Below are 10,608 nucleotides of genomic sequence, written 5' to 3'. Positions count from 1 at the left end.
CACATTACACACTCGACTCCGCTCCGCACATTACACGCTCGGCTCCGCACATTACACACTCGGCTCCGCTCCGCACATTACACACTCGACTCCGCTCCGCACATTACACACTCGGCTCCGCTTCGCACATTACACACTTGGCTCCGCTCCGCACATTACACACTCGGCTCCGCTCCGCACATTACACACTCGGCTCCGCTCCGCACATTACACGCTCGGCTCTGCTTCGCACATTACACACTTGGCTCCGCTCCGCACATTACACACTCGGCTCCGCTCCGCACATTACACACTCGGCTCCGCTCCGCACATTACACACTCGGCTCCGCTCCGCACATTACACACTCGGCTCCGCTTCGCACATTACACACTTGGCTCCGCTCCGCACATTACGCACTCGGCTCCGCTCCGCACATTACGCACTCGGCTCCGCTCCGCACATTACACACTCGGCTCCGCTTCGCACATTACACACTTGGCTCCGCTCCGCACATTACACACTCGGCTCCGCTCCGCACATTACACACTCGACTCCGCTCCGCACATTACACACTCGGCTCCGCTTCGCACATTACACACTTGGCTCCGCTCCGCACATTACACACTCGGCTCCGCTCCGCACATTACACACTCGGCTCCGCTCCGCACATTACACGCTCGGCTCCGCTTCGCACATTACACACTTGGCTCCGCTCCGCACATTACACACTCGGCTCCGCTCCGCACATTACACACTCGGCTCCGCTCCGCACATTACACACTCGGCTCCGCTCCGCACATTACACACTCGGCTCCGCTTCGCACATTACACACTTGGCTCCGCTCCGCACATTACGCACTCGGCTCCGCTCCGCACATTACGCACTCGGCTCCGCTCCGCACATTACATACTCGGCTCCGCTTCGCACATTACACACTTGGCTCCGCTCCGCACATTACACACTCGGCTCCGCTCCGCACATTACACACTCGGCTCCGCTCCGCACATTACACGCTCGGCTCCGCTCCGCACATTACACACTCGGCTCCGCTCCGCACATTACACACTCGGCTCCGCTCCGCACATTACACACTCGGCTCTGCTCCGTCCTCCTCTATAATACTATACATCATCCAGCACAGCAGAGTCCTGCAGACACTGAGCAGAGAACCCTGGAGCTCCGCCCCTGATCATGTGACTGATCACATGACGGTGACGTCACACAGGTCCTGGCAGCACACGGCGGTGCCAGCTCTGCAGGTGGAGGTGTGTGTGTGACTCTACATAGTATATGGGGGAGAGAGCGACAGACCCTGCACTACACATGGAGGAGAGAGAACGACAGACCCCGCACTACACATGGAGGAGAGAGAGCCACAGACCCTGCACATGGAGGAGAGAGAGCGACAGACCCTGCACTAGACATGGAGGAGAGAGAGCGACAGACCCCGCACTACACATGGAGGAGAGAGAGCGACAGACCCCGCACTACACATGGAGGAGAGAGAGCGACAGACCCCCCACTACACATGGAGAGAGAGCGTCAGACCCCGCACTACACATGGAGGAGAGAGAGCGACAGACCCCCCACTACACATGGGGGAGAGAGAGCGTCAGACCCCGCACTACACATGGAGGAGAGAGAGCCACAGACCCTGCACTACACATGGAGGAGAGAGAGCGACAGACCCTGCACTACACATGGGGGAGAGAGAGCGACAGACCCCGCACTACACATGGAGGAGAGAGAGCGACAGACCCCGCACCACACATGGGGGGGAGAGAGAGCGACAGACCCCGCACTACACATGGGGGGGAGAGAGAGCGACAGACCCTGCACTGCACATGGAGGAGAGAGAGCGACAGACCCCGCACTGTATATGGGGTAGAGAGCGACAGACCCCGCACTACACATGGAGGAGAGAGAGCCACAGACCCTGCACTACACATGGGGGAGAGAAAGCGACAGACCCCGCACTACACATGGAGGAGAGAGAGCGACAGACCCCGCACTACACATGGGGGGGAGAGAGAGCGACAGACCCCGCACTGCACATGGAGGAGAGAGAGCGACAGACCCCGCACTACACATGGAGGAGAGAGAGCGACAGACCCCGCACTACACATGGAGGAGAGAGAACCTCAGACCCTGCACTACACATGGGGGAGAGAGAGCGACAGACCCTGCACTACACATGGGGGGGAGAGAGAGCGACAGACCCCGCACTACACATGGAGGAGAGAGAGCGACAGACCCCGCACTACACATGGAGGAGAGAGAGCGACAGACCCTGCACTACACATGGGGGAGAGCGACAGACCCTGCACTACACATGGTAGAGAGAGATTGACAGACCCCACACTACACATGGAGGAGAGAGAGAGACAGACCCCGCACTACACATGGAGGAGAGAGAGCGACAGACCCTGCACTACACATGGGGGAGAGCGACAGACCCTGCACTACACATGGTAGAGAGAGAGTGACAGACCCCACACTACACATGGGGGAGAGAGAGAGCGACAGACCCCGCACTACACATGGGGGGGAGAGAGAGCGACAGACCCCGCACTACACATGGAGGAGAGAGAACGACAGACCCCGCACTACACATGGAGGAGAGAGAGCGACAGACCCCGCACTACACATGGAGGAGAGAGAGCGACAGACCCCGCACTACACATGGAGGAGAGAGAGCGACAGACCCCGCACTACACATGGAGGAGAGAGAGCGACAGACCCTGCACTACACATGAGGGAGAGCGACAGACCCTGCACTACACATGGAGGAGAGAGAGCGACAGACCCCGCACTACACATGGAGGAGAGAGAGCGACAGACCCCGCACTACACATGGAGGAGAGAGAGCGACAGACCCTGCACTACACATGGGGGAGAGCGACAGACCCTGCACTACACATGGTAGAGAGAGATTGACAGACCCCACACTACACATGGAGGAGAGAGAGAGACAGACCCCGCACTACACATGGAGGAGAGAGAGCGACAGACCCTGCACTACACATGGGGGAGAGTGACAGACCCTGCACTACACATGGTAGAGAGAGAGTGACAGACCCCACACTACACATGGGGGAGAGAGAGAGCGACAGACCCCGCACTACACATGGGGGGGAGAGAGAGCGACAGACCCCGCACTACACATGGAGGAGAGAGAGCGACAGACCCCGCACTACACATGGAGGAGAGAGAGCGACAGACCCCGCACTACACATGGAGGAGAGAGAGCGACAGACCCCGCACTACACATGGAGGAGAGAGAGCGACAGACCCCGCACTACACATGGAGGAGAGAGAGCGACAGACCCCGCACTACACATGGAGGAGAGAGAGCGACAGACCCCGCACTACACATGGAGGAGAGAGAGCGACAGACCCCGCACTACACATGGGGGAGAGAGAGAGAGACAGACCCTGCACTACACATGGGGGAGACAGAGCGACAGACCCTGCACTACACATGGGGGAGACAGAGCGACAGACCCTGCACTACACATGGGGGAGAGAGAGCGACAGACCCTGCACTACACATGGGGGAGAGAGAGCGACAGACCCTGCACTACACATGGGGGAGAGAGAGCGACAGACCCTGCACTACACATGGGGGAGAGAGAGCGACAGACCCTGCACTACACATGGGGGAGAGAGAGCGACAGACCCTGCACTACACATGGGGGAGAGAGAGCGACAGACCCTGCACTACACATGGAGGAGAGAGAGATCTTGCTGGGTCTGTGGGATCTCTTCTAGGAGTCATCCATTCTAGGTTATTACACGGCTATTTAGCACTGTCATATATCAGACCTTTGCCAATTGTTACTTTGCTAAAGTGGTGCGTGTTTGCACTGTGCTGTGAGTTGTATTCTGAACTCCGTTGCTCACCTGGGATTTACCTATTTCATCATCTGTCTGACTGACCTTTTTGTCTTTATCCGCTACCTTCCTGATTCTCTGACCTCGGACTGTTACCTGACTACACTTTTGTCTCACCCCTCTCTTTACTGCACGTCCCAGTTACTGACCCCAGACCTCTTGACTATCCTGCCTCACGTTAGGTCCTTGAGTAGTGACTAGCGTCACATACAGTGAGGAATATAAGTATTTGATTTTCTGCCGATTTTGCAAGTTTTCCCACCTGCAAAGAATGGAGAGTTCTGTCATTTTTATCGTAGGTCACTTTAACTGTGTGAGAATGTAAAAACCAGAAAATCGTTGTATGATTTTTACATAATTAATTAGCATTTTATTACATGAAGTAAGTATTTCATACAATAGTAAAACAGAACTTAATATTTGGTACAGAAACCTTTGTTTGCAATTACAGGGGTCAGATGTTTCCTGTAGTTCTTGACCAGGTTTGCACACACTGCAGGAGGGTTGTTGGCCAATTCCTCCATACAGATGTTCTCCAGATCGTTCAGGTTTCGGGGCTGTTGTTGGGCAACATTGAGTTTCAGCTTCATCCAAAGATTTTCTATTGGGTTCAGGTCTGGTGACTGGCTAGGCCACTCCAGGACCTTGAAATGCTTCTTATGGAGCCACTGCTTAGTTGCCCTGGCTGTGTTTCAGGTCATTGTCATGCTGGAAGACTCAACCCATCTTCAATGCTTTTACTGAGGGAAGGAGGTTGTTAGTCAAAATCTCGCAATACATGACCCCATCCATCCTCCCTTCAATGCAGTGCAGTCACCCTGTCCCCTTTGCTGAAAACCATCCCTAAAGTATGATGTTTCCGCCACCATGCTTCGCCCTCCAAACACAGTGAGTGGAGTTGATACCAAAAAGTTCTATTTTGGTCTCATCTGACCACATGACCTTCTCCCGTGCCTTCTTTGGATTATCCAGATGGTCACTGGTGAACTTCTAATGGGCCTGGACATGCGCTGGCATGAGCAGGGGGACATTGCGTGCCCTGCCGGATTTTAATCCATGACGGCGTAGTGTGTTACTTACAGTAATGTTTGAGACTTTTTGGCGTAGTAAACAAATCAAAGACTACAACATTATTACTCAGTTTAGAGGCTGAAAAGGCCTTCGACCGTCTGAGCTGGTCTTTTGTGTTTGAAACCTTAACACAATTCGGTATTTCAGGACCATTTTACAGTATTAAAAAGTCTTTATTCACAACCATCGGCTACGGTAAAGCTGCCACACGCACTATGTCAATCCTTTAAAATTCATAGTGGTATCTGTCAGGGTTGTTACCTGTTACCTTTTACTTTTTTTAATATGTATAGAACGCCTCGTCGCTGCCATACACCTAAACTCTAACATACATGGAGTGATGGTAAAAAGAATTTAAATTCTCTTTATTTGCAGACGATGTTTAATTGATATTTACCCAATTACATATTACCCTCCCTTACCTACAGGCCCTCTTAGGACAATTCAGTTACCTTTCAGGATATAAGGTTAATAATAGACGGAAGCCCTACCTCTAAATCTCCCTAGTACACCATTACGATCATTAACAGAAAACTACTCCTATAGGTGGAAGTGCACATCCCTGACATGTGGGAGTACACTTGACCCCAAGTTACAAATCATTATAGCAACACAATTTTAATCAATTATTGAACTCAAACAACTACTCAACAAATGGAACAGCCTTCTGATATCTATGTTTGGGAGAATATCGGCAGTCAGAAGGACCATACTCTCCAAACTTTTATACTTATTTGAAACCCTACATCTTGCCATTCCATATACGGAGTTAAGAATCCTGCAGTCTTCTATTCTCCACTTCATTTGGGCCAGTAAGCGACATAGAATTAAGAACCAAATTTTACTAACTAGTAAAGAGCGAGGCGGACTGGGATCCCAGATGTGATTAAATAATACTGGGTGTGATGAATGGCAGCAGAGAGACCCCGCAGAATGGTCAGAGATGCAAACACAATAGCGGTGGTACAAAAGGTATAAGCAGTTATTGAGAGTCAGATGGAAGGCCTGGCTTGCGGGGGAGGGGCTGCCACATGGGAGGCTTGTGAGTCCCTCTCTCTTCCTTTGTGACTTCCCTTACACGATGTGTCGTTATGACCTCCCCAGAGAAAAAGCACTGAGCTATAGCTGTAGGAGCTTTTAACCTCTCTGGGTCACTCCCCCTACTGCCCCCTGGCTGGACCTCAATCTCCACCCCTGGCCTCCCTCAGCTATAAACTCCAAAAATTAAAATGGGTTATACTTCCTTAATGGACGGTCCTAGGGAGCCTGTTCTGGTGTCATCTGATCCAGCCGGGCCCCTGCTCTATATGGAGACCAAACACAGTGGCCTTAGGGGTTTCCGAAAGGCTGTGCCTGGTATCTCCCCATCCCTACGCGCTAGACGGGACTGGAAGCCAGAGTGACATTCCCCATTCTCTTGGGATCTCGAAAATCTAGGTTATGAATAACTGGGACATATAGTATTCCCATAACTCTGTATTGAATTATAATTGTCTGACACAAAGGGATGGCCATCTGGCTTGGATCTCCAAGCAGTCTTCCTGTGGCAGCTGCATAGGAGAAGGTGGGGGCTTTGTTTCTCACTGTCCCTCAGTCCCTCCCACAGCTGTACATTGCAGATCTCAATAATCCCCCACCAAACAGGGCACAATGATTGACATGGGATTATATCTTAAATATTCTTCACACTGGGCAACTCCTCTTTGTCATATACCAAATTGGTCTACTTTTAGAGCTTTTTCGAGATGGATGGAGATAGAGATCCGATTCAACCGAATTCTTTCCTTTAGGCAACCACACCGAACGAACTAGATTCCCCTATGCTGGGCCCAATAACCTGCACTAAAATTATTTGGCATTTATGCTTGAAATAATTCCCATTAATGTCTAAACATTCTCCGATTACCTAATTTCTATTTAACCCTGCAATACCGGAGAGTTTGAAAAACAACATCGTTAGACCGTGGTATAATAAGCCATTTTTTTGTTTTACAGATAAAGTTGATATACACTCTAGGGTTTTACTAACTTTTGACACTTTACAATCTCGCTTTAACATCCCATTAAATTCCTGTTATCGATATATGCAAATTAGACAATATATATGCACTCTTCTCCTTTCTTAAGGTCTCTCAACCTACATATTTTGAAAAGTTATCTAGAGAGGGTATTTCCATGAAAGGACTTATATCTGATGTTTACTGATTATTGCTTAACCCATATGTAGAAGACCGTCCGATTCACCCGTACATAAATAAATGGGAGAGTTTTCTGGGGGAATCCCTGCTGCTTGATACCTGGCAGGGAGTCTGGAGGAGTGCAGCTAAGACCTCCAAATGTTTCATCTACAGGGTAAACTAATATAAGCTACTCATGTTTTGGTATCACACTCCCTCTCTATTACATAAACTTAAACTTAACACTAGTATTTCTGACTACTGTTGGAGATGTGGAAACACTAAGGGGGACTTACCTCATCTATTTTGGAGTTGTATGGGCATTCAAGGTTTCTGGAATTTTGTTAAAGCTCAAATTTTTAAGGTTGTGGGACTTCAGATACCACTTAACACTCAGTTATAGCTACTCAATATCCCGCCATTTAAGGTAAATTGTAAAACACAACAACTTCTGCTTTACATGACCACAGCAGCTAGATGTTTGATGGCGTATAAATGGAAGTTGACTCAACCCCCTTCAACTAATGAGTTACATGCACGTATTCAAGACGTGCGAAGTATTGAACATCTCACGGCCTTATTGACTAATACAATGGAACATTTCAATGTAATCTGGGATTTATATTGGTTACAAGAAAATGGTTAGTGGTTGGGACTAAGAAACATAGTCCTGGCATTAGAGGTTCGAATAGATCTACTGTACCTCTTCCTCCCCTCCCTTGTGTGTCAAAGTCTTGTCATTGTCCAGGTATATTATTCGACGTAGGTTATGAATTACAGTGTTGAGTTCATTTCCTGCCAATGATACATTTTGGTTTGATTCAGTAATCTAATACTTGCTATCATGATGTTTTCTGTACCTGTACACTGATGAGTGAAAGGGTAACAATGTTTTTCACTTTTGACTTTCAGGCTCCATATCTCACCATCCACTACTGTTTTGAACGTGAGACATAAATTTGACTTGCAGCTATTTAGCATATGATTAGTTAAGCAAATTCTTGTCATGTCACTGCATTATTACTGTTTTGCTCCTTGTGGTGTAAAAATGTTTTTCTTCTTGTGTAATACAAATAACAACTTGTTCTCACATTCCCAAATAGCTCAGTGTGTTATTGGGTTGTTTTCGAAGCAAAAGGTCACTGGTTCGAATCGAGGAGCCGCCATGAAGAAGATTTCCCAAGAAAAGAGAAACTCCATCATCTAGCTCATCGAAAACGGTCTCTCGGCCAAGAAAATTGGCAAACTGAATCATGTGAGCGCCATGACAGTTGGAAGAATACGAAATGAAGTCCGTCCATCCATTAAAAAGCCAAGAGGTGGACGTCCAGGCAAAATATCGAACTCAATAAGTCAGCTCATCACAAAGTCCATCAGTTCAGGTGCGACAAACACGGCAGTGGAGGTGGCTCGTATGCTTCGTAATAGTGAGATCACAGACGTCCATGCAAGCACCGTGCGACGCTCTCTACACAAGTCTGGAATGGTGGCCCGAAGAAAGGTGAAGAAATCTCAACTTCAGTATCATCATAAGAAGCGTATATTTGAAAAATTAAATAAAATTCAATAATAAAAAAAAAAAAATGGAAGAGCTTCCTTGACAAGTTATTCAACTCCTCAATCCGAGCAGAGAGAATACAATATCTACACTATGTACAGTGGTGCTTGAAAATTTGCGAACCTTTCAGAATTTTCTATATTACGAAAATCCAAAAAGTAGAGAGAGAAAACCAGCTCAAACAAATGAGACAAAATATTAGTCATTTTTTAATAAAGAAAAAAAATCCAATATCATGTATCTGTCATTGGAAAAAATATGTGAACCTCTGCTTTCAGTATTTGTTCTGACCCCATGTGCAGTTGTAACTGCAACTAAACATTTCTAGTAATTGTTGATTGGTCCTGAACATCGGCTTGGAGCAATTTTATTCCATTCCTTCCAGCTTCAACTCTGTTATGTTTGAGGGTTTTCTCCCATGAACTGCTTGCTTCAAGTTTTTCATAACATTTCAATAGCAATAGTCACTACTCCGACTTGTCCATTCCTAAACTTTAGCTGCAGCCAATCATCAGCCACTAATAGGTCATTTTACCCTCACTTCTTTCGGTCGAAATTTACATAGGGCGGAAGGGAGAGAGCAGCAGTTCTGACTTTCTCGGATGGCAGTTTCGTCCAAAGGAAGTAAAAGTAAAGTGGCCCATTAGTGGCGACTGACTGAAAGCTTATGTGACATAACAATGTCATGCAAACCCCATAAACCCAATCCCAGCACCATAGGCGACTACAGTCTGTTTTTATTTTGCATGGGGAAGTATAGTAAGTGAGAAGGGGTTGTTTGATTAGTTAACAGCTGATGTGAGAGAGGCCTTTAGTTGATTATAGGTGACCTTGGGTTCCTTTGTGACCTCACAGAATATTATACACCTTGCTCTTGGAGTAATCTTTGTTTGTCGACCACTCATGAAGAGGGTAATAGTGTCCTTGGATATACTCCATTTGTATACAATCTGTCTTACTGTGGATTGGTTGCGTCTGGTGATGAGCGAGCACTAAAATGCTCGGGTACTCGTTGCTCAGGTCGAGCACATTGGAATACTCGGGTGCTCGACCCGAGCAACGAGCCCAATGTAAGTCTATGGAAAACTCGAGCATTTTGCAGGCAGCTCCCCCCGGCGGTCTGCAGAGGGCCTAAAAATTGCCCAAATCGATGGGAACAGTGCTCAAATGACACGGGGAAGACCCCTGGAAGCATCCCTGACTCCCAGATCACTGCTGTCAGCAACGTGGTCAGAGTATTATGCCACTTTTACGGACTCACAATAAAACATACAAAAAAGAAACCAAAATAGATTTTACTGGGAAATATGTTAAGGAACATCCTTTCCAGGGTAATGACTTGTATATAAGGCAAAATAAATAACCAAAAACAAATATACTCCTCCACACCTTGGGCTATGGTCACACATAGCGTTTTTGATGCGTTTTTGCACTTTTGAATTGCTTTCAACCAAGACAAATGCATTCACTGGGAAATGTAATTTTTTCGTTTTACAACCTTATCTGGCCATGTGGTGTGTGAGATATCATCAGACACATGCATACAGTGCTGGAAAGACATGGGAACAGCATGGGGAAGACCTCTGGAAGCATCTCTGATTCCCAGGTCACTGCCTAAAAGTGTGCCCATCATAAGTGATCCTTGGCGCATGCGAAGATGCCTACCGCCATGCACCTGTCGTTGCAGACTTGCAACAATCACCGTCCACGTCCTTGTCCCACTGCAGCGTTCAGTTGTCCCTACCCCATTCCTTGGAATGCAAGCGCAAGTATGCAGGCAGCCAGCCACCCACCCACAGGCTGAAATACTATACTGCCAAATATTTGACAGATGCTTGCACTTGAAATGTGGCCTTTTAGGCTCGTGGAGGCAGAAGCTTTTCACAACCTCATGCCGGCGGCGGCCGAGTGTCCATACACAGTCCCC

General features: G+C 48.2%; 1 long non-coding RNA gene across 1 annotated transcript; it reads left to right on the top strand.

Annotated features, from left to right (window-relative positions):
- Positions 1-1,109: 1,109 nt before the first annotated feature.
- LOC141272119 (uncharacterized) lies at positions 1,110-8,707 on the top strand. Its single transcript, XR_012321977.1, has 2 exons — positions 1,110-1,246; positions 8,227-8,707. It is a non-coding gene; the product is annotated as an uncharacterized lncRNA (long non-coding RNA).
- The last annotated feature ends 1,901 nt before the right edge of the window (positions 8,708-10,608 follow it).

This window comes from Phyllobates terribilis, unplaced genomic scaffold, assembly GCF_046119375.1.
Source record: "Phyllobates terribilis strain yellow unplaced genomic scaffold, ASM4611937v1 Scaffold_1__5_contigs__length_1240528914, whole genome shotgun sequence".
NCBI lineage: Eukaryota > Metazoa > Chordata > Amphibia > Anura > Dendrobatidae > Phyllobates > Phyllobates terribilis.
This window is presented reverse-complemented; position numbering and strand designations above follow the sequence as displayed.